This window comes from Capsicum annuum, chromosome 12 (genome assembly GCF_002878395.1).
Source record: "Capsicum annuum cultivar UCD-10X-F1 chromosome 12, UCD10Xv1.1, whole genome shotgun sequence".
In the NCBI taxonomy this organism is placed as follows: Eukaryota; Viridiplantae; Streptophyta; class Magnoliopsida; order Solanales; family Solanaceae; genus Capsicum; species Capsicum annuum.
In genome coordinates, this window is record NC_061122.1 from 105,225,954 (window position 1) to 105,231,953 (window position 6,000).

Here is a 6,000-nt window from a genome sequence, read left to right on the forward strand (position 1 = left end):
GATCTACATCTCCTACCTTAGAGAGCTTTGAATGGAGCCATCTGAATATTAAAATGATAGCTATTATTGTATGCAAACTCAATCAAAAGCAAGTGGTCATCCCAACTTACCTTTAAGTCAATTGCACTCGCCCTTAGTATATCTTTAAGAGTCTAAATGGACCTCTCTACTTGACCATCTGTCTAAGGATGAAATGCTGTGCTGAGATGGACTTGGGTATCGAGACCCTTTTAGAATGCTATCCAAAAGTAAGAAGTGAACTGGGTACCTCTGTCTGAGATGATAGATAGTGGAACACTGTGTAATCTGACTAACTCCTTGATATAGAGTTTGGAATAATCCTCGACAGAATAAGAAGTATGAACAGGAAAGAAATGTGCTGACTTGGTCATTCTATCTATAATGACCCAGACTGAATCATGTTGATGATGAGTTATAGGCAAACCTGTCATGAAGTCCATGTTAAATTCTTCCCACTTCCAAGTAGGAATGGTGAACTCTCGCATAAAACCACTAGGTTTCTGATTCTCTATCTTAACCTGCTGACTGTAGAGCAATTAGCCACAAACTCTGCAATATCTCTCTTCATCCTACTCCGCCAATAGATCTCTCGCATGTCGCGGTACATCTTAGTGGCCCCTGGATGAATAGAGTATCGCGTACCATGCGCTTCTGCAAGTATTCTCTGCCTCAATTCATCTACACCTGGAACACATACATGACCCTAACAATGAAGAACACCATCTCCCCCTTAGGAGAAAACCTCAACTTACTGATTCTAAACTGACTCTTTGAGCTTGATAAGGCTAGGATCCCTATCTTGTTTCTCTTTCACCTCGGAAACTAGAGATGACTCTGAACTACTATTAACACATACACCACACTCTGAAGAATCGACTAAGCGAATGCCTAGTCTAGCAAGATGATGAATCTCCTGAGCCATCTTTTTCTTACTATCCTCAACGTAAGAAATACTACCCATGGAGAGTCGACTGAGAGCGTCGGCCACAACATTGGCCTTGCCCGGATGATAAAGAACACTCATGTGATAATCCTTCAAGAGCTCTAACCACCTTCTCTGGTGAAAATTGAGATCTTTCTGGGAAAAGACATGATGGAGGCTCTTATGGTCTGTGAAGAAATCTGTATGAACTCTATAGAGATAATGCCTCCAAATCTTCAAGCAAAAAACTACCGCTGCTAACTCAAGATCATGAGTAGGATAATTCTTCTCATGTGGCTTTAACTGTCTGGAGACGTAGGCTATGACCTTACCATAGTGCATGAGTACACAACCTAAACCCACTCTGGATGCATCACAATAGATTGTAAAACTGTCTGAACCATTTGGAATAGCTAAAACTGGAGCAGAGGTGAGTTGAGTCTTCAACTCTTGAAAGCTCTTCTCGTATGAATCTGACCACTGAAACTTAATCTTTTTCTGAGTCAATATGGACATGGGAGATGCAATATAAGAAAATCCCTTGACAAACCGTCTGTAATAACCAGCCAAACCCAAGAAACTCCTAATATATAATGGAGATATGGGTCTGGGCCAGTTTCTTACTGCCTCGGTTTTTTGAGGATCTACTATAATGCCATCATCGGAAACAATATGGCCAAGAAATACTACTGATCTTAGCCAAAATTCGCACTTGCTGAACTTAGCGAATAATTGGTGATCCCTGAGAGTCTGAAGAACAATCCTGAGATGGTCTGCACGATCATGCTGTGTGCGAGAATAGACCAGAATATCATCTATAATGACTATGAAAAAAATATCCAAGTACTTCTTGAACAAACGGTTCATCAAATCCATAAAATTTTTAGGGGAATTGGTAAGACTAAATGACATGACTAAAAATTTAAAGTGACTATACCGAATACCGAAAGCTGTCTTCAGATTGTCATATTCTCTAACTCTGAGCTGATGATAGCCGGATCTGAGGTTAATCTTGGAGAAGTAACTGGCACCCTGAAGTTGGTCGAATAGATCATCAATTCTGGGAAGAGGATATCTGTTCTTGACCGTGACCTTGTTGAGTTAACAATAATCAATACATATCCTGAGAGAACTGTCTTTCTTGCACATAAATAATACTGGCGCACCCCATGGGGAAATGCTGGGTCTGATGAATCCCTTATCTAAGAGATCCTTCAACTGATCTTTCAGTTCCTTGAGTTCTGCTGGTGCCATTCTATATGGAGAAATAGAAATAGGTTGAGTTTCCATAAGAAGGTCTATGCCAAAGTCTATTTCCTTTTCGAGAGAAATGCCTGGAAGATCTTTAGGAAAGATATCTGAGTATTTATTAACAATAGGGAATTTTTTGAGGGTGGGATATTCAGAACTGGAATCTTTAACATGCACGAGATGATACACACACCCCTTAGAAATCATTTTCCTTGCCCAAAGGTAGGAAACAAGTTGACCCCTGAACGCTAAAATGCTACCCTCCCACTCTAGGACGGGCTCATTCAAGAACTGAAACTGAACCATTCTATTTCTGCAATCTACTGTGGCATAGCAAGAATGAAGCCAATCCATGCCAAGAATGACATCAAAATCAGTCATCTCTAACTCTACTAAATCTGCTGACGTGGATTTCTGAGATATCATAACCGGGCGATTTCTGTATACCTGTTGGGCTATGATGGTTTTACCCACTGGAATACAGACTGAGAAGGGCTCTGCTAGGACTTCGGGACTGATTCCAAAATCACCTGCTATGTACGGAGTAACAAAAGAAAAAGATGCACCTGGGTCTAGCAAAGCATAAACATGAACGTGGAAAATCTTTAACGTACCAGTAACGATATCAGGAGAATATTCTTGATCCTGTCGGGATTGTAGAGCATAGATTCTATTTGGGCGTTGCCCACTGGTAGCACTGGAAATGGCACCCTGCTAGTTTGGGTGATTGGACTGAGCTATAGAATGATTTTGCTGACCCTGAAGACTTGACTGCAGACACTCCCTAATCCTGTGACGTGGCTTTCCACAACCAAAACAGACATCACTACTGCTCTGCAAATGCCTTTGTGGGTCTTACCATAAGTCTGACAAAGAGTATTTGTTCGGGCACTACTAACACTGCCTTGAGATTTGGAGCCTGGCGCTTTGTCTCTATTGCTGTCTCTGAACTTCGACGCTGGATCGCTGGTAGAAGAAGGAGCTGGAATGGCTGACTTGGAGCAAAATTATGAACAATTTCCTCCATCTGACTTGGGGTGAGCAAAGTTGAAATTACCTGACCTTGCTCTCTTGTTCTGCCTCTCCCTAGTCTTAAACTTCTGCTCTTCTACCTGCTGGGCATGGGTCATGAGTCTTGCTAAGGTCATATCATTGATCAGCATCACAGACCTATACTCATTTACCATGTTAGTGTTGACCCCTGACACGAACTTGCTCATCTTAGCTCTATTGTCTGCAACCACATGAGGAGCATACCTAGCTAGCTGAGTAAATCTGAGAGAATACTCCCTAACTATCATATTCCCCTGCTCGAGGTTGATGAACTCAAGAACTTTGGCTTCCCTCAGCTCTTGGGGAAAGAATCTATTTAAGAAGGTCGTGACAAATTCCTCCCACTCGATAGGGCCTGTATAATCTAACCTCTCAGACTTTTACTGTTTGTACTAATCATGAGCAACATCCTGTAACTGGTAGGCGGCTAATTCAGCACTCTCAATAGAAGTAACACCCATGATGTCAATGACCTTCTGACTTGTTCAATGAACTCCTGAGGGTCCTCATCAGACTTAGACCCATGGAAAGATGGAGAGTTCATTCGGGTGAAGTCCCAAACCCTAGCTGCTTTGGGAGTGGCCACTGGATTGTCTGGAATGACTAGTGGTCATTCATTCTGTGGAGAATAGACTGAGCAAGTGTGGTAAATGCGGCTCTAAACTCCGCATGGGAAACATGTTCGCCCAAAGGATCTTCGGGCTGAGGAGCTGGCTGGTTTCTTCTCCTTGAGGCCATGGTCTAGAATAAGAGAAGAATGGATTAGACTGAGAGTTTAACTTATGATTATGCTCACTAGCATGACATGAATAATGAAGAAAGGGGATTGTTCCTAAAACATCTTATAGCCTCCTGTACATAAATGTGGCGCACAACACACCTATGTACAAGACTCTACTAGATGTGGCTTTCAGACTTCCTAGGACTCTATTGAACCTTAGGATCTGATACCAAGTTTGTAACACCCCGACTCACTGAAACAAAGCACCATACCACAACTGCATTAGTATAACTGTAGTACTGAGTATACGAGGAAGGTAGGCTGAACATAAAGGGTTTCATGCATGAACAAAACTGACTGACTACTATGAACGTGGGAATGCAAACACACACATATAGAAACTGGGACCGTGAATACGTGATATCATAACCTGTAAGCTAATACATGGTTTACTAATAACTGTCATGATTGATACTGAAACTGATAACATGTACGATTGTATCTGACAGTCCTATATATACTAAAATTTGAAGAATGCCCTGAATTCTTTTACTGAGACTAATACTGAAACTGTTAACATGGACGCTTGTATGTGACAGTCCTGTATATACTAAAATATGAAGAACGCCCTGAGTTCTTTTACTAAGACTGATACTGAAACTGTGGGAAGTAGTGTTTAACCGACATGCCCTATGTATGCCGTTATGGCTAAGCTGGGGTCCAATCTCTGCCCCGACTGGAGGGGTATCAATACCGAGCCACTGGTAAGGACAATTGTGAGTGACCCTTATCTGGAGGGTACTCAATGAGAACGGTGGGAACCCTAAACTGACGGGTTAAGTTAGCTAATCAACCCTAAGCTGATGGGTTAAGATGTCTGAACCTACGCTGGCTACGTAGTTCTAGAACAGAAGGATTACTACTAAGAATCACACCCTGAACTGGCGGGTGAGTTCCCATCCTTGGGTTCACTCGGTGCTAACCTCTACTCCCATTTGGAGGGAATGGACATGAATAACTGACTGTGCATGACTTAATCTTACTGAATTCCGTTGACTGGTGGAATGTTACTAATATCTGACAACTGACTAAGATCATGAGATTTTCCTGAGTCACATGCCTGACTGAAGTCTATCGAATAGCTTGAGTTCGAATATCGTGAAACATGACACGGATCTAGGCACACAGCTATAGTTTTCGAGTACAAGTACTCCCAGGACACGATGGAAGGAAACTGACACACATGACTGACTTGATCATAAGTGTAGAGTCCATAATATATAATATCAAAAGTAGGGATCTCATACTATGCATGGTTATCAACATTGTATTGCATGGAATGGATTTCATATCACATGGAAGTACTAGCACAATCTTAATATCATGTTCATTGCATAATCATACTGGCAACACATACTAATAGCATGGAAGTTCATGTGGGTTGCATGGTTATCATGAATCTTGTTCATAAGTAGGATTTGCAAGTAAACATAGCATAATCTCATAAGAATAGTTCATGAGTATTACAACAACATTCACAAGGCACATTAACAATGTAGAAGTCATTGGAACGTAAGGGCATATCACGAATCATTCACTTAGTCACAATTAGCTATATTGCATGGTTTCTAGTTCCTTAGGCATTTTATCAAACACCTTACATGCACATCTTAAGAATAGGTGAATTCATCAAATTATATATCATGAACAACCAAAGTTACATGTTTCAAACTTATATGATATCATGAATTCACAAAAACATATAAAGATTCCATCTTGGGAATCACCCAATACCAACAACATGATCATCAACACCCAACAATAGAGAAATCATAATTTATAATGAAAAGAAGGAAAAAAAATTAAGCATCAACAAGGGTATGATCATATCACCACAATCAACCAAGCTTTTGTATTTTAAAGATTGATTCTTGAACTCTATGAATGAATTGAATCCATAGATGATCACTACGCATACCTTAGAAGGAAGATTCTTGATGATTGACGGAGGAATTTCCTTGAAATTGGATGT